This window comes from Bufo bufo, chromosome 3 (genome assembly GCF_905171765.1).
Source record: "Bufo bufo chromosome 3, aBufBuf1.1, whole genome shotgun sequence".
Lineage (NCBI taxonomy): Eukaryota > Metazoa > Chordata > Amphibia > Anura > Bufonidae > Bufo > Bufo bufo.
Genome location: NC_053391.1, coordinates 560325318 through 560349596, shown reverse-complemented (window position 1 = coordinate 560349596; position 24279 = coordinate 560325318).

The window sequence follows — 24279 nt, the reverse complement described above, 5'->3', positions numbered from 1 at the left end:
ACTCATCTTGAAAAATAAGTGGTTGGGCATCGGTGCACTCAATCTCTTCCACTTCTGGGGCAGGGCTAGGTGGATGGCCCTGGGAAACCCTGCTAACAGAGTCATCAAAAAGCAGAAGAGACTGCTGCATGACTTGGGGCTGACTGCTTTGCTGATTTGCAAGGGGGTGAGGTGAAAGACTGATGGACATCGGCTACAGGTACCAACTGTGGTCTTTCAGCAGGAGACTGGGTGGGAGACAATGTGAAGGAACTGGATCCACTGTCAGCAACCCAATCTACTATCACCTGTACTTGTTCAGGCCTCACCATTCATAGAGCAGCATTAGGCCCGACCAAATACCGCTGAAGGTTTTGTCGCCTACTCGCACCTGAGGAAGGGGTTTCACTTGTGCGTGTAGCTGACACAGGTCGACCACGTCCTCTCCCTGCAACAGGTGCTCCACCAGCAGCACCACGACCTGGGCCACGTCCCTTATTTGACGCTCTCCAAATATTTTTTTAATTTAGGATCTTGCCCTAAATGGGTGTTTAATTAAAAGTAGAAAAAAACGACAATATGTAAAGGGTGTATCTCACACGACCTGAACCAGACTAGGCCTCAATTAAAGATTTCTTTGCACAAAATGGCTGTATTTGAAATGGCTGTATTTCAAATGCCTAATTCAAACCCCTGTATGTAGAGGTGGTATCTCAGAGGTCCTGAACCTCTGTAGGCCTGAAGTAAATATATCTTTGCACAAAATGGCTGTATTACAAATCGCTGTATTTCAAATGCCTAATTCAAACCCCTGTATGTATAGGGGGGGTCACACATGCCCTGAACCAGTGTAAGCCTGAAGTAAATATATCTTTGCACAAAATGGCTGTATTTCAAATGGCTGTATTTCTAATTCCTAATTCAAACCCCTGTATGTATAGGGGGGATCACACACGCCCTGAACCAGTGTAGGCCTGAAGTAAATATATCTTTGCACAAAATGGCTGTATTTGAAATGGCTGTATTTCAAATGCCTAATTCAAACCCCTGTATGTAGAGGTGGTATCTCAGAGGGCCTAAACCTCTGTAGGCCTGAAGTAAATATATCTTTGCACAAAATGGCTGTATTTCAAATGGCTGTATTTCAAATGCCTAATTCAAACCCCTGTATGTATAGGGGGATCACACACGCCCTGAACCAGTGTAGGCCTGAAGTAAATATATCTTTGCACAAAATGGCTGTATTTGAAATGGCTGTATTTCAAATGCCTAATTCAAACCCCTGTATGTAGAGGTGGTATCTCAGAGGGCCTAAACCTCTGTAGGCCTGAAGTAAATATATCTTTGCACAAAATGGCTGTATTTCAAATGCCTAATTCAAACCCCTGTATGTATAGGGGGATCACACACGCCCTGAACCAGTGTAGGCCTGAAGTAAATATATCTTTGCACAAAATGGCTGTATTTCAAATGGCTGTATTTCAATTGCCTAATTCAAACCCCTGTATGTATAGGGGGGATCACACACGCCCTGAACCAGTGTAGGCCTGAAGTAAATATATCTTTGCACAAAAAGGCTGTATTTCAAATGGCTGTATTTCAAATGCTTAATTCAAACCCCTGTATGTATAGGGGGGATCACACACGCCCTAAACCAGTGTAGGCCTGAAGTAAATATATCTTTGCACAAAATGGCTGTATTTCAAATGGCTGTATTTCAAATGCCTAATTTAAACCCCTGTATGTATAGGGGGGGATCACACACGCCCTGAACCAGTGTAGGCCTGAAGTAAATATATCTTTGCACAAAATGGCTGTATTTGAAATGGCTGTATTTCCAATGCCTAATTCAAACCCCTGTATGTAGAGGTTGTATCTCAGAGGGCCTGAACCTCTGTAGGCCTGAAGTAAATATATATTTGCAAAAAATGGCTGTATTTCAAATGGCTGTATTTCAAATGCCTAATTCAAACCCCTGTATGTATATGGGGGATCACACACGCCCTGAACCAGTGTAGGCCTGAAGTAAATATATCTTTGCACAAAATGGCTGTATTTCAAATGGCTGTATTTCAAATGCCTAATTCAAACCCCTGTATGTATAGGGGGGATCACACACGCCCTGAACCAGTGTAGGCCTGAAGTAAATATATCTTTGCACAAAATGGCTGTATTTGAAATGACTGTATTTCAAATGCCTAATTCAAACCCCTGTATGTAGAGGTGGTATCTCAGAGGGCCTAAACCTCTGTAGGCCTGAAGTAAATATATCTTTGCACAAAATGGCTGTATTTCAAATGGCTGTATTTCAAATGCCTAATTCAAACCCCTGTATGTATAGGGGGATCACACACGCCCTGAACCAGTGTAGGCCTGAAGTAAATATATCTTTGCACAAAATGGCTGTATTTCTAATGGCTGTATTTCAATTGCCTAATTCAAACCCCTGTATGTATAGGGGGGATCACACACGCCCTGAACCAGTGTAGGCCTGAAGTAAATATATCTTTGCACAAAATGGCGGTATTTGAAATGGCTGTATTTCAAATGCCTAATTCAGACCCCTGTATGTATAGGGGGGATCACACATGCCCTGAACCAGTGTAGGCCTGAAGTAAATATATCTTTGCACAAAATGGCTGTATTTCAAATGGCTGTATTTCAAATGCCTAATTCAAAGCCCTGTATGTAGAGGTGGTATCTCAGAGGGCCTGAACCTCTGTAGGCCTGAAGTAATTATATCTTTGCACAAAATGGCTGTATTTCAAATAGCTGTATTTCAAATGCCTAATTCAAACCCCTGTATGTATAGGGGGGATCACACACGCCCTGAACCAGTGTAGGCCTGAAGTAAATATATCTTTGCACAAAATGGCTGTATTTGAAATGGCTGTATTTCAAATGCCTAATTCAAACCCCTGTATGTAGAGGTGGTATCTCAGAGGGCATAAACCTCTGTAGGCCTGAAGTAAATATATCTTTGCACAAAATGGCTGTATTTCAAATGCCTAATTCAAACCCCTGTATGTATAGGGGGATCACACACGCCCTGAACCAGTGTAGGCCTGAAGTAAATATATCTTTGCACAAAATGGCTGTATTTCAAATGGCTGTATTTCAATTGCCTAATTCAAACCCCTGTATGTATAGGGGGGATCACACACGCCCTGAACCAGTGTAGGCCTGAAGTAAATATATCTTTGCACAAAATGGCGGTATTTGAAATGGCTGTATTTCAAATGCCTAATTCAGACACCTGTATGTATAGGGGGGATCACACACGCCCTGAACCAGTGTAGGCCTGAAGTAAATATATCTTTGCACAAAATGGCTGTATTTCAAATGGCTATATTTCAAATGCCTAATTCAAAGCCCTGTATGTAGAGGTGGTATCTCAGAGGGCCTGAACCTCTGTAGGCCTGAAGTAATTATATCTTTGCACAAAATGGCTGTATTTCAAATAGCTGTATTTCAAATGCCTAATTCAAACCCATGTATGTATAGGGGGGAATCACACACGCCCTGAACCAGTGTAGGCCTGAAGTAAATATATCTTTGCACAAAAAGGCTGTATTTCAAATGGCTGTATTTCAAATGCTTAATTCAAACCCCTGTATGTATAGGGGGGATCACACACGCCCTGAACCAGTGTAGGCCTGAAGTAAATATAACTTTGCACAAAATGGCTGTATTTCAAATGGCTGTATTTCAAATGCCTAATTTAAACCCCTGTATGTATAGGGGGGATCACACACGCCCTGAACCAGTGTAGGCCTGAAGTAAATATATCTTTGCACAAAATGGCTGTATTTGAAATGGCTGTATTTCCAATGCCTAATTCAAACCCCTGTATGTAGAGGTTGTATCTCAGAGGGCCTGAACCACTGTAGGCCTGAAGTAAATATATATTTGCAAAAAATGGCTGTATTTCAAATGGCTGTATTTCAAATGCCTAATTCAAACCCCTGTATGTATAGGGGGGATCACACACGCCCTGAACCAGTGTAGGCCTGAAGTAAATATATCTTTGCACAAAATGGCTGTATTTGAAATGGCTGTATTTCAAATGCCTAATTCAAACCCCTGTATGTATAGGGGGGATCACACACGCCCTGAACCAGTGTAGGCCTGAAGTAAATATATCTTTGCACAAATGGCTGTATTTCAAATGGCTGTATTTCAAATGCCTAATTCAAACCCCTGTATGTATAGGGGGCATCACACACGCCCTGAACCAGTGTAGGCCTGAAGTAAATATATCTTTGCACAAAATGGCTGTATTTCAAATGGCTGTATTTCTCATTCCTAATTCAAACCCCTGTATGTATAGGGGGGATCACACACGCCCTGAACCAGTGTAGGCCTGAAGTAAATATATCTTTGTACAAAATGGCTGTATTTGAAATGGCTGTATTTCAAATGCCTAATTCAAACCCCTGTATGTAGAGGTGGTATCTCAGAGGGCCTAAACCTCTGTAGGCCTGAAGTAAATATATCTTTGCACAAAATGGCTGTATTTCAAATGGCTGTATTTCAAATGCCTAATTCAAACCCCTGTATGTATAGGGGGATCACACACGCCCTGAACCAGTGTAGGCCTGAAGTAAATATATCTTTGCACAAAATGGCGGTATTTGAAATGGCTGTATTTAAAATGCCTAATTCAGACCCCTGTATGTATAGGGGGGATCACACACGCCCTGAACCAGTGTAGGCCTGAAGTAAATATATCTTTGCACAAAATGGCTGTATTTCAAATGGCTGTATTTCAAATGCCTAATTCAAAGCCCTGTATGTAGAGGTGGTATCTCAGAGGGCCTGAACCTCTGTAGGCCTGAAGTAATTATATCTTTGCACAAAATGGCTGTATTTGAAATGGCTATATTTCAAATGCCTAATTCAAACCCATGTATGTATAGGGGGGAATCACACACGCCCTGAACCAGTGTAGGCCTGAAGTAAATATATCTTTGCACAAAATGGCTGTATTTCAAATGGCTGTATTTCAAATGCCTAATTTAAACCCCTGTATGTATAGGGGGGATCATACACGCCCTGAACCAGTGTAGGCCTGAAGTAAATATATCTTTGCACAAAATGGCTGTATTTGAAATGGCTGTATTTCCAATGCCTAATTCAAACCCCTGTATGTAGAGGTTGTATCTCAGAGGGCCTGAACCTCTGTAGGCCTGAAGTAAATATATATTTGCAAAAAATGGCTGTATTTCAAATGGCTGTATTTCAAATGCCTAATTCAAACCCCTGTATGTATAGGGGGGATCACACACGCCCTGAACCAGTGTAGGCCTGAAGTAAATATATCTTTGCACAAAATGGCTGTATTTGAAATGGCTGTATTTCAAATGCTTAATTCAAACCCCTGTATGTAGAGGTGGTATCTCAGAGGGCCTAAACCTCTGTAGGCCTGAAGTAAATATATCTTTGCACAAAATGGCTGTATTTCAAATGGCTGTATTTCAAATGCCTAATTCAAACCCCTGTATGTATAGGGGGATCACACACGCCCTGAACCAGTGTAGGCCTGAAGTAAATATATCTTTGCACAAAATGGCTGTATTTCAAATGGCTGTATTTCAATTGCCTAATTCAAACCCCTGTATGTATAGGGGGGATCACACACGCCCTGAACCAGTGTAGGCCTGAAGTAAATATATCTTTGCACAAAATGGCGGTATTTGAAATGGCTTTATTTCAAATGCCTAATTCAGACCCCTGTATGTATAGGGGGGATCACACACGCCCTGAACCAGTGTAGGCCTGAAGTAAATATATCTTTGCACAAAATGGCTGTATTTCAAATGGCTATATTTCAAATGCCTAATTCAAAGCCCTGTATGTAGAGGTGGTATCTCAGAGGGCCTGAACCTCTGTAGGCCTGAAGTAATTATATCTTTGCACAAAATGGCTGTATTTCAAATAGCTGTATTTCAAATGCCTAATTCAAACACATGTATGTATAGGGGGGAATCACATACGCCCTGAACCAGTGTAGGCCTGAAGTAAATATATCTTTGCACAAAAAGGCTGTATTTCAAATGGCTGTATTTCAAATGCTTAATTCAAACCCCTGTATGTATAGGGGGGATCACACACGCCCTGAACCAGTGTAGGCCTGAAGTAAATATATCTTTGCACAAAATGGCTGTATTTCAAATGGCTGTATTTCAAATGCCTAATTTAAACCCCTGTGTGTATAGGGGGGATCACACACGCCCTGAACCAGTGTAGGCCTGAAGTAAATATATCTTTGCACAAAATGGCTGTATTTGAAATGGCTGTATTTCCAATGCCTAATTCAAACCCCTGTATGTAGAGGTTGTATCTCAGAGGGCCTGAACCTCTGTAGGCCTGAAGTAAATATATATTTGCAAAAAATGGCTGTATTTCAAATGGCTGTATTTCAAATGCCTAATTCAAACCCCTGTATGTATAGGGGGGATCACACACGCCCTGAACCAGTGTAGGCCTGAAGTAAATATATCTTTGCACAAAATGGCTGTATTTGAAATGGCTGTATTTCAAATGCCTAATTCAAACCCCTGTATGTATAGGGGGGATCACACACGCCCTGAACCAGTGTAGGCCTGAAGTAAATATATCTTTGCACAAATGGCTGTATTTCAAATGGCTGTATTTCAAATGCCTAATTCAAACCCCTGTATGTATAGGGGGCATCACACACGCCCTGAACCAGTGTAGGCCTGAAGTAAATATATCTTTGCACAAAATGGCTGTATTTCAAATGGCTGTATTTCTAATTCCTAATTCAAACCCCTGTATGTAGAGGTGGTATCTCAGAGGGCCTAAACCTCTGTAGGCCTGAAGTAAATATATCTTTGCACAAAATGGCTGTATTTCAAATGGCTGTATTTCAAATGCCTAATTCAAACCCCTGTATGTATAGGGGGATCACACACGCCCTGAACCAGTGTAGGCCTGAAGTAAATATATCTTTGCACAAAATGGCTGTATTTCAAATGGCTGTATTTCAAATGCCTAATTCAAACCCCTGTATGTATAGGGGGGATCACACACGCCCTGAACCAGTGTAGGCCTGAAGTAAATATATCTTTGCACAAAATGGCGGTATTTGAAATGGCTGTATTTAAAATGCCTAATTCAAACCCATGTATGTATAGGGGGGATCACACACGCCCTGAACCAGTGTAGGCCTGAAGTAAATATATCTTTGCACAAAATGGCTGTATTTCAAATGGCTGTATTTCAAATGCCTAATTCAAAGCCCTGTATGTAGAGGTGGTATCTCAGAGGGCCTGAACCTCTGTAGGCCTGAAGTAATTATATCTTTGCACAAAATGGCTGTATTTGAAATGGCTGTATTTCAAATGCCTAATTCAAACCCATGTATGCATAGGGGGGAATCACACACGCCCTGAACCAGTGTAGGCCTGAAGTAAATATATCTTTGCACAAAAAGGCTGTATTTCAAATGGCTGTATTTCAAATGCTTAATTCAAACCCCTGTATGTATAGGGGGGATCACACACGCCCTGAACCAGTGTAGGCCTGAAGTAAATATATCTTTGCACAAAATGGCTGTATTTCAAATGGCTGTATTTCAAATGCCTAATTTAAACCCCTGTATGTATAGGGGGGATCACACACGCCCTGAACCAGTGTAGGCCTGAAGTAAATATATCTTTGCACAAAATGGCTGTATTTGAAATGGCTGTATTTCCAATGCCTAATTCAAACCCCTGTATGTAGAGGTTGTATCTCAGAGGGCCTGAACCTCTGTAGGCCTGAAGTAAATATATATTTGCAAAAAATGGCTGTATTTCAAATGGCTGTATTTCAAATGCCTAATTCAAACCCCTGTATGTATAGGGGGGATCACACACGCCCTGAACCAGTGTAGGCCTGAAGCAAATATATCTTTGCACAAAATGGCTGTATTTGAAATGGCTGTATTTCAAATGCTTAATTCAAACCCCTGTATGTAGAGGTGGTATCTCAGAGGGCCTAAACCTCTGTAGGCCTGAAGTAAATATATCTTTGCACAAAATGGCTGTATTTCAAATGGCTGTATTTCAAATGCCTAATTCAAACCCCTGTATGTAGAGGTGGTATCTCAGAGGGCCTGAACCTCTGTAGGCCTGAAGTAATTATATCTTTGCACAAAATGGCTGTATTTGAAATGGCTGTATTTCAAATGCCTAATTCAAACCCCTGTATGTATAGGGGGGATCACACACGCCCTGAACCAGTGTAGGCCTGAAGTAAATATATCTTTGCACAAAATGGCTGTATTTCAAATGGCTGTATTTCAAATGCCTAATTCAAACCCCTGTATGTATAGGGGGCATCACACACGCCCTGAACCAGTGTAGGCCTGAAGTAAATATATCTTTGCACAAAATGGCTGTATTTCAAATGGCTGTATTTCAAATGCCTAATTCAAACCCCTGTATGTAGAGGTGGTATCTCAGAGGGCCTGAACCTCTGTAGGCCTGAAGTAAATATATCTTTGCACAAAATGGCTGTATTTCAAATAGCTGTATTTCAAATGCCTAATTCAAACCCCTGTATGTATAGGGGGGATTCACACACGCCCTGAACCAGTGTAGGCCTGCAGTAAATATATCTTTGCACAAAAAGGCTGTATTTCAAATGGCTGTATTTCAAATGCTTAATTCAAACCCTTGTATGTATAGGGGGGATCACACACGCCCTGAACCAGTGTAGGCCTGAAGTAAATATATCTTTGCACAAAATGGCTGTATTTGAAATGGCTGTATTTGAAATGCCTAATTCAAACCCCTGTATGTAGAGGTGGTATCTCAGAGGGCCTGAACCTCTGTAGGCCTGAAGTAAATATATCTTTGCACAAAATGGCTGTATTTCAAATGGCTGTATTTCAAAATGCCTAATTCAAACCCCTGTATGTAGAGGTGGTATCTTAGAGGGCCTGAACCTCTGTAGGCCTGAAGTAAAAATATGTTTGCACAAAATGGCTGTATTTCAAATGGCTGTATTTCAAATGCCTAATTCAAACTCCTGTATGTATAGGAGGGATCACACACGCCCTGAACCAGTGTAGGCCTGAAGTAAATATATCTTTGCACAAAATGGCTGTATTTAAAATGGCTGTATTTCAAATGCCTAATTCAAAGCCCTGTATGTAGAGGTGGTATCTCAGAGGGCCTGAACCTCTGTAGGCCTGAAGTAAATATATCTTTGCACAAAATTACTGTATTTCAAATGGCTGTATTTCAAATGCCTAATTACAAACCCCTGTATGTAGAGGTGGTATCTCAGAGGGCCTGAACCTCTGTAGGCCTGAAGTAGATATATCTTTGCACAAAATGGCTGTATTTCAAATGGCTGTATTTGAAAATGCCTAATTCAAACCCCTGTATGTAGAGGTGGTATCTCAGAGGGCCTGAACCTCTGTAGGCCTGAAGTAAATATATCTTTGCACAAAATGGCTGTATTTCAAATGGCTGTATTTCAAATGCCTAATTCAAACCCCTGTATGTAGAGGTGGTATCTCAGAGGGCCTGAACCTCTGTAGGCCTGAAGTAGATATATCTTTGCACAAAATGGCTGTATTTCAAATGGCTGTATTTTAAATGCCTAATTCAAACCCCTGTATGTATAGGGGGGATCACATACGCCCTGAACTAGTGTAGGCCTGAAGTAAATATATCTTTGCACAAAATGGCTGTATTTCAAATGGCTGTATTTCAAATGCCTAATTCAAAGCCCTGTATGTAGAGGTGGTATCTCAGAGGGCCTGAGCCTCTGTAGGCCTGAAGTAAATATATCTTTGCACAAAATGGCTGTATTTCAAATAGCTGTATTTCAAATGCCTAATTCAAACCCCTGTATGTAGAGGTGGTATCTCAGAGGGCCTGAGCCTCTGTAGGCCTGAAATAAATATATCTTTGCACAAAATGGCTGTATTTCAAATGCCTAATTTAAACCCTTGTATGTATACGGGGGATCACACACGCCCTCTACCAGTGTAGGCCTGAAGTAAATATATCTTTGCACAAAATGGCTGTATTTCAAATATCTGTATTTCAAATGCCTAATTCAAACCCATGTATGTATAGGGGGGATCACACACGCCCTGAACCAGTATAGGCCTGAAGTAAATATATCTTTGCACAAAATGGCTGTATTTGAAATGGCTGTATTTTAAATGCCTAATTTAGACCCCTGTATGTATAGGGGGGATCACACACGCCCTGAACCAGTGTAGGCCTGAAGTAAATATATCTTTGCACAAAAAGGCTGTATTTCAAATGGCTGTATTTCAATTGGCTGTATTTCAAATGCCTAATTCAAACCCCTATATGTAGAGGGGGTATCTCTCAGGGCCTCAACCAGTGTAGGCCTGAATTCAATATTGGTGCACCAAATGGCGGTATTTAAAATCTCTGAATGTAACCCAAATGTATTAAGGGTGTATCTCACAATGACATTTTCATCAAAGGCTGTCAACAAAATTTTTTGTGCCCAAATGGGTGTTTGTTTAAAAACTGAATTTGACAGCAGTATATAAGCCTGTAATTTCACATGTGCTGATGCTGCAAGGCCTGAAAATAGTGTTTTTTGTCAAAAGAGTGTGTTTTTCAAACCCCAGAAAATGATGGGTGTATTTCTACCTTAAATTGCACACTGACTAATACAGATGTTGTAGATTGCCAAAAGAGTCTTTTTTTGCTAACAGAATATGAAATCTGTAGATATTAAACTTGAATTTAACACTTGCAGATATGGAAAATACAGTTTTGTTTTTTTTTAAAGTGTGTTTTTCAAACCCCAGAAAATGATGGGTGTATTTCTACCTTAAATTGCACACTGACTAATACAGATGTTGTAGTTTGCCCCCAAAAAATGGTGATTTGCAATGTCCCAAAAGCTCAGATGCAGTGCTGGTGCACTGAGCATGCATAAAATGGCCGCCTCCGCCACCACCCATCTAACTAACAGAATTTTAAAAGTTAGTATTTTTTAGTCAATGAGCTCAGGGCAGGGTAAAACGATAGTGCCCTGCACCCACACAACTATTTGTCTGTAGATCGCTGAGTTAGATTCTCTCCTATGCTCACCCTGAAATCACAAGTCCAGCAGCATCCTCTCCCTACACTTGTAACAGCAGAGTGATGTGCAGCGATACGTGACTCAAGCTTATATAGAGCCTGGGTCACATGCTGCTCTGGCCAATCACAGCCATGCCATTAGTAGGCATGGTTGTGATGGCCTCTTGGGGCAAGTAGTATGATGCTTGTTGATTGACTGTTGTGCAGCCTTTCAAAAAGTGCCAAGAAAGCGCCGAACACCGAACCCGAACCCAAACTTTTAATGAAATGTCCGGGTCCGGGGTCCCAAAATCGTAATGTTCGGGTTCGCTCAACCCTAGTTAAGATCTAAAATATTAACTTGGCTTTGCTTACCTTTATCGAAGGCTGATAGATTATCCCTAATTAAGATGGTGATTCTCCCTCAGTTATTATATCTCTTTAAGAACTCTCCAGTTTGGATTGGGGATAGATTTTTTTAATTAATAGAAAGAATTATTAGGGATCTACTCTGGGGGCGGAAATGCGTAAGACTTAAACTAGAGCATTGGTATAAGCCCTTGGAGAGAGGAGGAGTTAATCTCACCTGCTTCAGGGGTTACTTTTTAGCCACACAGTTCTGTTTTTTCCGTGAGTGGACTGATAGCCCACTCTGTAAGTATTTAGTTAATAGATCTCCTTATGACAACTTTTTCACACTATTGGAGTCTGGTCAATTGACCAACTCCGATAGAGAATTTAAATCCGCCAGGAACCTCTTTATGAAGTCATGGTATTCGATCAGACTCTGGTGTGGAGTGAAAGGTTCAATTGGATGTACTCTGCTTTGGCATAATAAGCATTTTCAAAATTTAGTATTTGACACAGGTAGTAGGAAATAGGGATATTATTTAATTCACGGTATTATCACAAAGACAAAATGTACACAAACTATCATGGTTTCGGTACCTCGAGTTAAGGTCGCACTACTAAATATTAAAGAAAAAAATAGGCTTGAAATTCACGCTTTTACACAATTTAATGAATTGATAGAGAATTTGGAGCAAAGGATGAAGATTTCTCAACTGTATAAAAGTTTACTTGAAGTACGATTTGGTGATATTTTGTCTCCTGGTCAGAGGGCTTGGCAAAATGAATGCTCAATTATTCACGTGGAGGATCAGGAGAAGGTATTTCAGGATCTTAAAGTGGTTTCACATAATTTCAATCACGTTTTGGTGCAGTTTAATATTCTACATAGATTGTATGTTACTCTGCGATGGCTTAAAAGATGTGGTATTAGGAATCATTCTAATTGTCCTATGTGTGAGGCTCTGGATGCGGACTATTTGCATATGTTTTGGTCATGCCCAAAGTTGAAACAATATTGGTGGTCTATTCATGATTATATACAGAGAAAATTGAACGTGCGGATTCCTTTTATGGTTGATGTTTAGGTATTGGGGGACCTTGCCAGGTTGGCTTGTTATCAATATAAGAAAAATCTTCCGTTTAAGATAATGTTCCTGGCAAGACTCCTAATAGCATGCTCTTGGTTTGCGCGAGAGGTTCCAAGTATTAATACATGGTTAAAATTGGTAGACACCAATAAGAGATATGAACATATCCTGTATAAGCAAAGAGATATTGAAATAAAATGAAGTAAAATCTGGAGAGACTGGAATAGATAGATCTCCCTTCGCTCTCCATCCTTCTACATCTTTCCTCGGTCGGGTTACGGAGGACTGGTGGCAAAGGAGGACACATCTGGGGGTGGGACGGGGAGGGGTTTGGGTTGGGTTATATGGGGTTTGAAAATAAAGGTAATATACACTCACCTAAAAAATTATTAGGAACACCTGCTCTATTCCTTATTAATGCAATTATCTAGTCAACCCATCACATGGCAGTTGCTTCAATGCATTTAGGGGTGTGGTCCTGGTCAAGACAATCTCCTGAACTCCAGACTGAATGGCAGAATGGGAAAGATAGGTGATTTAAGCAATTTTGAGCATGGCATTGTTGTTGGTGCCAGACGGGCCGGTCTGAGTATTTCACAATCTGCTCAGTTACTGGGATTTTCACACACAACCATTTCTAGGGTTTACAAAGAATGGTGTGAAAAGGGAAAAACATCCAGTATGCGGCAGTCCTGTGGGCAAAAATTCCTTGTGGATGCTAGAGGTCAGAGGAGAATGGGCCTAATGATTCAAGCTGATAGAAGAGCAACGTTGACTGAAATAACCACTCGTTACAACCGAGGTATGCAGTAAAGCATTTGTGAAGCCACAACACGCACAACCTTGAGGCGGATGGGCTACAACAGCAGAAGACCCCACCGGGTACCACTCATCTCCACTACAAATAGGAAAAATTTACACGAGCACACCAAAATTGGACTGTTGAAGACTGGAAAAATGTTGCCTGGTCTGATGAGTCTCGATTTCTGTTGAAACATTCAAATGGTAGAGTCCGAATTTGGCGTAAACAGAATGAGAACATGTATCCATCCTCTGATGGCTACTTCCAGCAGGATAATGCACCATGTCACAAAGCTCGAATCATTTCAAATTGGTTTCTTGAACATGACAATGAGTTCACTGTATTAAAATGGCCCCCACAGTCACCAGATCTCAACCCAATAAAGCATCTTTGGGATGTGGTGGAACGGGAGCTTCGTGCCCTGGATGTGCATCCCTCAAATCTCCATCAACTGCAAGATGCTATCCTATCAATATGGGCCAACATTTCTAAAGAATGCTATCAGCACCTTGTTGAATCAATGCCACGTAGAATTAAGGCAGTTCTGAAGGCAAAAGGGGGTCCAACACCGTATTAGTATGGTGTTCCTAATAATTCTTTAGGTGAGTGTATATATATATACAGCACAGACCAAAAGTTTGGACACACCTTCTCATTCAAAGAGTTTTCTTTATTTTCATGACTATGAAGGCATCAAAACTATGAATTAACACATGTGGAATTATATACATAACAAACAAGTGTGAAACAACTGAAAATATGTCATATTCTAGGTTCTTCAAAGTAGCCACCTTTTGCTTTGATTACTGCTTTGCACACTCTTGGCATTCTCTTGATGAGCTTCAAGAGGTAGTCCCCTGAAATGGTCTTCCAACAGTCTTGAAGGAGTTCCCAGAGATGCTTAGCACTTGTTGGCCCTTTTGCCTTCACTCTGCGGTCCAGCTCACCCCAAACCATCTCGATTTGATTCAGGTCCGGTGACTGTGGAGGCCAGGTCATCTGGCGCAGCACCCCATCACTCTCTTTCATGGTCAAATAGCCCTTACTTTCAAAGTTTTCCCAATTTTTCGGCTGACTGACTGACCTTAATTTCTTAAAGTAATGATGGCCACTCGTTTTTCTTTACTTAGCTGCTTTTTTCTTGCCATAATACAAATTCTAACAGTCTATTCAGTAGGACTATCAGCTGTGTATCCACCTGACTTCTCCTCAACGCCACTGATGGTCCCAACCCCATTTATAAGGCAAGAAATCCCACTTATTAAACCTGACAGGGCACACCTGTGAAGTGAAAACCATTTCAAGGGACTACCTCTTGAAGCTCATCAAGAGAATGCCAAGAGTGTGCAAAGCAGTAATCAAAGCAAAAGGTGGCTACTTTGAAGAACCTAGAATATGACATTTTCAGTTGTTTCACACTTGTTTGTTATGTATATAATTCCACATGTGTTAATTCCTAGTTTTGATGCCTTCAGTGTGAATCTACAATTTTTATAGTCATGAAAATAAAGAAAACTCTTTGAATGAGAAGGTGTGTCCAAACTTTTGGTCTGTACTGTATATATATATAAATATATTTATATATGTTTATTGTAAATTGTCTGTTATTATTGTAAATTTAATAAAGAAAGTTTACAAAAAAAAAAAGTATCCAATGCCTTTGGCTGTGAAACAACCCCATATCGTCAGGCTACCTCCACCGAACTTGACAGTTCCTTCAATTTCTCGATCAGTTAGCCCCCTTCCAGACATATTTGAACCCATCAAATGGGTTGAGGTTTCTTCACCTTTTTGCTGACCCTCATTCCAAACTTGTGTAATGCACATCGCACGGTGCTTGCATGGACATCTGTGATCTTACTATTATGAAGCATAGAAGCCACCTCCACTGCCGTGTTTGTCCCGCCACACCTTGTGATCAGCCGACTTGTTGATTCCGATATTTTGCCTGGACGTCCAACTCTTGACTTTGGAATGGATGGGAGGACTTAATTTCATATTCATCCAACTGTCATGGCACTCACATGATGCCAATTTTCTTGGCCGTGATATCGCTATCGATGAGCTGGATGATGCTGTTTCTCTTTTCTTGGGAAATCTTCTTCATGGATCCTGGATTCGAATCAGGGACCTTTCGCTTGGGAATCAACCCAATAACACACTGAGCTATTAGGGAATGCAAAAGAGTAGGAGAGAAAAAAGTTACGGTTGTTGGTGCTAATCCAGGAGAGAACCTGGACGCAACAAGGGGGCGCCACAAAGCAAAAGAGATAACAGGGTTGGAAGTATATTTTAAGTCTCATGAAGTGAGACTTTGGTATATTGTAGTGATTCATATAATGTGTTCAATAGAGACAGTAATTAAAAACAATAATAATAATAAAATTCGTATGGAAGTGCATACACATCAATCTTAGTACAACACATGGGTCCAATTCGTGGCTATTGATCGATAAAAAAGCAGTGGTAAAAGACTTACCTCTACCAGAGAGGAAAGTAAAGGATAAACTCAATACACCAATACTTGCACCTCACCCGCCGAGGTCGCCTGTAGGTAGTAAGTGTAGCTTCTCTGGTCCCCAAAGGATGACATCGAGGGCTCCTGGATAAAGTAGAAGTCTTTATTTTCAATAAAAAGCTTGACGTGTTTTGGGATAAGGGTCTCTTTATCAAGAGCATAAATACAGGATGGTATGACAGCATTTATATAAGGGAACATATTGCACATGGTTAGCAGTCGCGTGATTGGAGAGGGGCCAGCCCTATCTGACCTCATTTCCTGGTATTGCACAGAGAGTGAATAGGCTTCTATAGTAAAAAATAGATATAGTGAGGAACATGCATAATAGATTTTTGGATAGAGAGAAGTCTTTTGTGTAGTTTGTCTTTATTTATTATTTGTTGATTTTAAAGAAGATACCGATGACCGGAAGTGGGGGCGGGGTTTCCTTGCGTTCCACAGTGGAACACATGGGAAAGAGGGACTGATTACACATTGAATTGATTGATCCATAAAAATGCTCCGAGGGGAGTTAGTGTGGAGTCTCTTATTGCTTTTTTTCTTTTTTTGGGGGTGCTTTGGGGGCATCTCTGGGGGCCACCTGCACCCTAGTCTCAGATGGATGGTGCGCTCCACTGTGGAACGCACCAGATCGGCAGCATCAGGTGACTGGCGCGCCTCACAGTGCAGCGCATCGGTTATGGTTGCTTGCGCTGCAGTGTGGGACGAATCTTGGGGTGTGTGTTTGGGGCGGTCTGGCACGTGAGATAAGGACTGGGGAATGAAGATATAAAAGTGTCAAGGATCGTGTGGGCATATTTGGAAAGAGAGAAGAAGATAAATATAATGACCAATATTCAGTAAATAATTGGTTGGTACTTAGGGGTGTGCTAAAATTAGATAGGTATATGACATTATACATAAGACATTTGAATTTTTTATACAAGATATAGAAGCCATTAATGGTAATACAGAAATGCATACTACATACATGATGATATAATATGATGAAAGCTTGATAAAATCTTGATAAAATTAAATAGGTATATGGCATAAGTACAGTTGTAGGAAAAAGTATGTGAACCCTTAGGTATGATATGGATTTCTGCACAAATTGGTCATAAAATGTGATCTGATTTTCATCTAAGTCACAATAATAGACAATCACAGTCTGCTTAAACTAATAACACACAAAGAATAAAATTTTACCATGTTTTTATTGAACACACCATGTAAACATTCACAGTGCAGGTGGAAAAAGTATGTGAACCCTTGGATTTAATAACTGGTTGAACCTCCTTTGGCAGCAATAACTTCAACCAAACGGTTCCTGTAGTTGCAGATCAGACGTGCACAACGGTCAGGAATAATTCTTGACCATTCCTCTTTACAAAACTGTTTCAGTTCAGCAATATTCTTGGGATGTCTGGTATGAATCACTTTCTTGAGGTCATGCCACAGCATCTCAATCAGGTTGAGGTCAGGACTCTGACTGGGCCACTCCAGAAGGCGTATTTTCTTCTGTTTAAGCCATTCTGTTGTTGATTTACTTGTATGCTTTGGGTTCGTTGTCCTGTTGCAACACCTATCTTCTGTTGAGCTTCAGCTGGTGAACAGATGGCCTTAAGTTCTCCTGCAAAATGTCTTGATAAACTTGGGAATTAATTTTTCCTTCGATGATAGCAATCCGTCCAGGCCCGGACACAGCAAAGCAGCCCCAAACCATGATGCCCCTACCACCATACTTCACAGTTGGGATGAGGTTTTGATGTTGGTGTTCTGTGCCTCTTTTTCTCCACACATAGTGTTGTGTGTTTCTTCCAAACAACTCAACTTTGGTTTCATCTGTCCACAGAATATTTTGCCAGTACTGCTGTGGAACATCCAGGTGCTCTTGTGCAAACTTTTGGACAGCAGTGGCTTCCTCTGTGGTATCCTCCCATAAAATCCATTCTTGTTTAGTGTTTTACGTATCGTAGATTCGCTAACAGGGATGTTAGCATATGCCAGAGACTTTTTTAAGTATTTAGCTGACACTCTAGAATTCTTCTTCACCTCATTGAGCAGTCTGCGCTGTGCTCTTGCAGTCATCTTTACAAGACGGCCACTCCTAGGGAGAGTAGCAGCAGTGCTGAACTTTCTCCATTTATAGACAATTTGTCTTACTGTGGACTGATGAACAGCAAGGCTTTTGGAGATACTTTTATAACCCTTTCCAGCTTTATGCAAATCAACAATTCTTAATCGGAGGTCTTCTGAGAGCTCTTTTGTGCGAGGCATCATTCACATCAGGCAATGCTTCTTGTGAAAAGCAAACCCAGAACTGGTGTGTGTTTTTTATATGGCAGGGCTGCTGTAATCAACACCTCCAATCTCATCTCATTGATTGGACTCCAGTTGGCTGACACCTCACTCCAATTAGCTCTTGAAGATTTCATTAGTCTAGGGGTACACATACTTTTTCCACCTGCACTGTGAATATTTACATGGTGTGTTCAATAAAAACATGGTAACAATTAATTCTTTGTGTGTTATTAGTTTAAGCAGACTGTGATTGTCTATTGTTGTGACTTAGATGAAGATCAGATCACATTTTAGGACTAATTTGTGCAGAAATCCATATCATTCCAAAGGGTTCACATACTTTTTCTTGCAACTGTATATGACATTATACATAAGACATTTGGATGTTATATATACACAAGATATAGAAGCCATTAATGGTAATACGGAAATACATAATAAATACATGATGATTAAATCATAAATAAATAAATAATTACATAATAAAAGCTTGATAAGTGTATATCAATTAGATATATCCATAATAGGAATGTATAGTTCAGAGAAATATACTTCTATATACTAAAAAAATATTTGTGTACATACACTAGTGTACATAAACCTGCACGTCTCCTCCTGTAAAGATCCATACACATGTACCTACATATATGTGCCTGCATGTACCTCCACCTGTATGCACTACACATCACTCTATGTCTGCACACATGTATAAATACACGTGCATGCACTGACACGTGATGGGGAAGGGTGGAAGTAAAATTAAGATGGATATTAAGGAATGTGAGAACAGGTTGTAATTTGCAGTATACAAGAAAAAAATTATTGTTCCACCACTAGGAGCAAAACAGTAACAATGCAGTTACATGACAAGAATCTGCATAACTAATCATATGCTAAATAGTTGCAAGTCCAATTTATGTATGAGATAGCCAAGATGATTGTCTATAAAATTATGGTAGTCTCAAGTTCGAAGCTGTAGTTGATGGTGAGATACGGAGCCTGAAAGTCAAAAGTTCAAAAAACTGTTACCCTTTTGCTCATTAGTGTATACCAGTGCTTCTCAAATAGTGGGGCGCGCCCCCCAGGGGGGGCGCCAGGCTCTGTAAAGGGGGGCTCGTTCAGGGCCGGCCTTTGGGGTGTGCGGGCTGTGCGGCCGCATAGGGCGCCATAGCAACAGAGGCGCCGGGCAGCCGACAGCTCGCAGAGTAATATACGGCAGGGAGATGAGCACTTCCATTGTGGAAGCGCTCATCTCCCGTCTGATCAGAGGCCGGCGCAGGCGCTGAACGCGATGTACGGAACGGGGGCTGGGGGAGGGACTGGGAGGAGGAGCTGGGGGCCGGCAATAGTGGTGGGGCGGTGCGGTCACTGTACTATAGCCCCGCCCCACTGCTCCCTCCGGTATACTAATATAAAATGTATTATTGAATTAAAAGTTATTAAACATGCCCCCCTCACTCCTAATAGTACCGTATATCCGAATTTCTTCTGTATAATGCCGGCAGGCAGGCCGGGCGGCCGGCGCGTCCCTCAGTGATGTCACGTGCCTGCGCCGCCTGCTTTATGAATGAAGCAGGCGGCGCAGACAAGTGACGTCACTGAGGGACGCGCCGGCCGCCCGGCCCGCCTGCCGGCATTATACAGAAGAAATTCGGATATACGGTACTATTAGGAGTGAGGGGGACATGTTTAATAACTTTAAACGACAGCGGTGGGCACACGGAATCTGTGGATGGCACAGTTAAGGGGTGGGGGTCTGTGGATGGCACTGTTATGGGCTGGGGGGGCACTGTGGATGGCACTGTTATTGCGTGGGGGGTCTGTGGATGGCACATATATAACAGTGCCAGCCACAGATCCCCCTGTAACAGTGCCAGCCACAAATCCCCCCCATAAGTGTCCGTCATCCACAGATCCCACCATAAGTGTCCGTCATCCACAGATCCCCCCATAAGTGTCCGTCATCCACAGATCCCCCCATAAGTGTCCATCATCCACAGATCCCCCCATAAGTGTGTGTCCGATCCACATTTCTTCTCTTATACGTTAATAAGGATACAGTGTTATGCAGAGGTGTACTTATAACAATTTTATAGACAAATGATACTATTTACAGTCGCGCGGGGGGTGCAAAATGTTTTCTTCTTCCTAGGGGGGGCATGACAGAAAATAATTGAGAAGCACTGGTGTATACAAAGATATACAAAGATAAAGTAAATTAAGTAACCAAGAGTGGTCAACAAATAGGCAAGCTCCATCGACCTGTGCGCAACAGAACACTTGGTTAAAGCCTATATGATACAAAGAGTGGTGATGGTAGCAAGACATCTTACCCTGATTATGTCTTCAATAGAGCTGAGCTCTCTGTTCCAAAACTAAGTGTTTTCTACTGGCTTTGCTCCTCCTAGCCCCACCTAAAGGTTAGTATGCATGTACCGTTACCTCATACTGCAGAAATGCAACCAGGTATTGGACATCTCTAACCATTTTACCCATACCTGCCATTTTACTCATAGCTATATAAGTTGCTGTCACTTCGACGAGACTAATACTGTCTTGACATTAAATACTGGGGTTGGATACAGTCTTTGGAGACCTCAGATTGTTTTACATGACTTTTCATGGCAATTTGATTCATACCAAATTCATTTGAGCTAAATCGAATCCGATGGACGATTTGACCGAGTTGGACTCAAATGAATTTTCTTCTCAACCATGCAGCCTTTTCTTTTTTGATGTTTTCCAGTAAATTGTAATCTGTAATAATTTCTCTATGTATGGCGGCTCACCCTTATTGTGCTATAGAAATAGGTGCACTGTATGCAGACTGCCCCACAGTCTGTAATCAAAATGGGAGTAAATATAGAATAATACAGGCACTCTCACATCCAGGAATGTATCAGGGCAATTGTAAAAAAATATAGGACTTTATTCACAAATTGATCAAATCATACATAATTCATCAATAAAAACCATTCAAATTGGGGGTCAAGCACCCAGGGGTGCAACTCTCTACCCGGCCCGGAGACACAATAGTGTAGTCTGGGGCAGGTGAAGGCGAACACCACCGTATGCAAGCAACCCAAAGGGTCCTAGCTGAGTATATATAACTAGAGTTGAGCGAACCCGAACTGTAAATTTACATTTACGTAAAAGTTCGGGTTCGGGGTTCGGCGATTTTTATGGCGCTTTTTTAAAGGCTGTAAAGCAACCAATCAACAAGAGTCATACTACTTGCCCCAAAAGGCCACCACAGCCATGCCTAATATTGGCATGGCTGTGAATGGCCAACTGCAGCATGTGACCCAGCCTCTATTTAAGCTGGAGTCACGTAGCGCTGCCCGTCACTCTGCTCGGATTAGTGTAGGGAGAGGCTGCAGCTGCTGTGAGGAAGAGATCAGGGAGAAATCTTATCAAGAACTGGTTTATGTACTCAGCGATCTACAGAAAAAGTGTTTTGTGGGTGCAGTGCACAATTTTTTTAAGCCTGCCCTGAGCCAACTACTGCTGAAAACAAACTTTTTATTCTTCAGTTAGTCAATATCGATACATGATTGGCAGCCATTTTATGCAACGATAGTGCACAAGCATAGGCTATATGCAAGTCCAGGAATACAGCTTTGGCATACTGGGGTAAAAAACCCCTCCAAAATTCTGCACATCTGGGATTACACGTGCATAAGTCACTGTCACATTTAGGACAGAAATACAGCTTTTTGGTAAGGGTGAAAAAACACTCTAATATACTGCACACCTGTGATTACACGTGCATAAGTCACTGCCACATTTAGGATAGAAATACAGCTTTTTGGTTAGGGTGAAAAAACCCTCTAATATACTGCACATCTGGGATTACACGTGCATAACTCACTGTCACATTTGGGACAGAAATACAGCTTTTTGGTTAGGATGAAAAAACCCTCTAATATACTGCACATCTGGGATTAGACAAGCATAAGTGACTGTCAAATTTAGGACAGAAATACAGCTTTTGGTTAGGGTGAAAAAATCCACTAATATACTGCACATCTGGGATTAGACGTGCATAAGTCACTATCACATTTAGGCCATAAATACGGCATTGGCATACTGGGGTGAAAAAAAGCCTCTCATATACTGCACATCTGAGATTACACATTCATAAGTGACTGTCACAATTAGGACAGAAATACAGCTTTTTGGTTAGGGTAAAATAACCCTCTAATATACTGCACATCTGTGATTACACATGCATAAGTGACTGTCACATTTAGGACAGAAATACAGCTTTTTGGTTAGGGTGAAAAAACCCTCTAATATACTGCACATCTGGGATTACACATGCATAAGTCACTGTCACATTTAGGACAGAAATACAGCTTTTTGGTTAGGGTGAAAAAACCCTCTAATATACTGCACATCTGGGATTACACATGCATAAGTCACTGTCACATTTATGACAGAAATACAGCTTTTTGGTTAGTGTGAAAAAAAAACCTCTAATATACTGAACATCTGTGATTACACGTGCATAAGTCACTGTCACATTTAGGCCATAAATACGGCTTTGGCATACTGGGGTGAAAAAAACATTTAATATACTGCACATCTGGGATTACACGTGCATAAGTCACTGTCACATTGAAGACAGAAATACGGCTTTGGCATACTGGGGTGAAATAAGCCTCTCATATACTGCAAATCTGTGATTACACGTGCATAAGTCACTGTCACATTTTGGACAGAAACACAGCTTTTTGGTTAGGGTGAAAAAACCCTCTAATATACTGCACATCTGTGATTACACGTGCATAAGTCACTGTCACATTTAGGCCATAAATACGGCTTTGGCATACTGGGGTGAAAAAACCCTCTAATATACTGCACATGTGGGATTACACGTGCATAAATCACTGTCACATTTAGGACAGAAATACAGCTTTTTGGTTAGGGTGAAAAAACCCTCTAATATACTGCACATCTGGGATTACACGTGCATAAGTCACTGTCACATTTCGGCCATGAATACGGCTTTGGCATACTAGGGTGAAAAAGCCATCTGATATACTGCACATCTGGGATTACACATGCATAAGTCACTGTCACATTTAGGACAGAAACACAGCTTTTTGGTTAGTGTGAAAAAACCATCTAATATACTGCACATCTGTGATTACACGTGCATAAGTCACTGTCACATTTAGGACAGAAATACGTTTTTGGCATACTGGGGTGAAAAAAGCCACTAATATACTGCACATCTGTGATTACACGTGCATAAGTCACTGTCACATTTAGGACAGAAATACAGCTTTTTGGTTACTGGGGTAAAAAAAACCTCTAATATACTGCACATCTGTGATTACACGTGCATAAGTCACTGTCATATTTAGGCCATAAATACGGCATTGGCATACTGGGGTGAAAAAACCCTCTAATATACTGCACATCTGGGATTACACATGCATAAGTCACTGTCAAATTAAAGACAGAAATACGGCTTTGGCATACTGGGGTGAAAAAAGCCTCTCATATACTGCACATCTGTGATTACACGTGCATAAGTCTGTCACATTTAGGACAGAAATACAGCTTTTTGGTTAGGGTGAAAAAACCCTCTAATATACTGCAAATCTGTGATTACACGTGCATAAGTCACTGTCACATTTAGGCCATAAATACGGATTTGGCATACTGGGGTGAAAAAACCCTCTAATATACTGCACATCTGGGATTACACGTGCATAAGTCACTGTCACATTTAGGACAAAAATACAGCTTTTTGGTTAGGGTGAAAAAACCCTCTAATATACTGCACATCTGTGATTACACATGCATAAGACACTGTCACATTTAGGCCATAAATACGGCTTTGGAATACTGGGGTGAAAAAAGCCTCTAATATACTGCACATCTGTGATTACAAGTGCATAAATCACTGTCACATTTAGAACAGAAATACAGTTATTTGGTTAGGGTGAAAAAACCCTCTAATATACTGCACATCTGGGATTACACGTGCATAAGTCACTGTCACATTTCGGCCATAAATACGGCTTTGGCATACTGGGGTGAAAAAACCCTCTGATATACTGCACATCTCGGATTACACATGCATAAGTCACTGTCACATTTAGGACAGAAACACAGCTTTTTGGTTAGTGTGAAAAAACACTCTAATATACTGCACATCTGTGATTACAC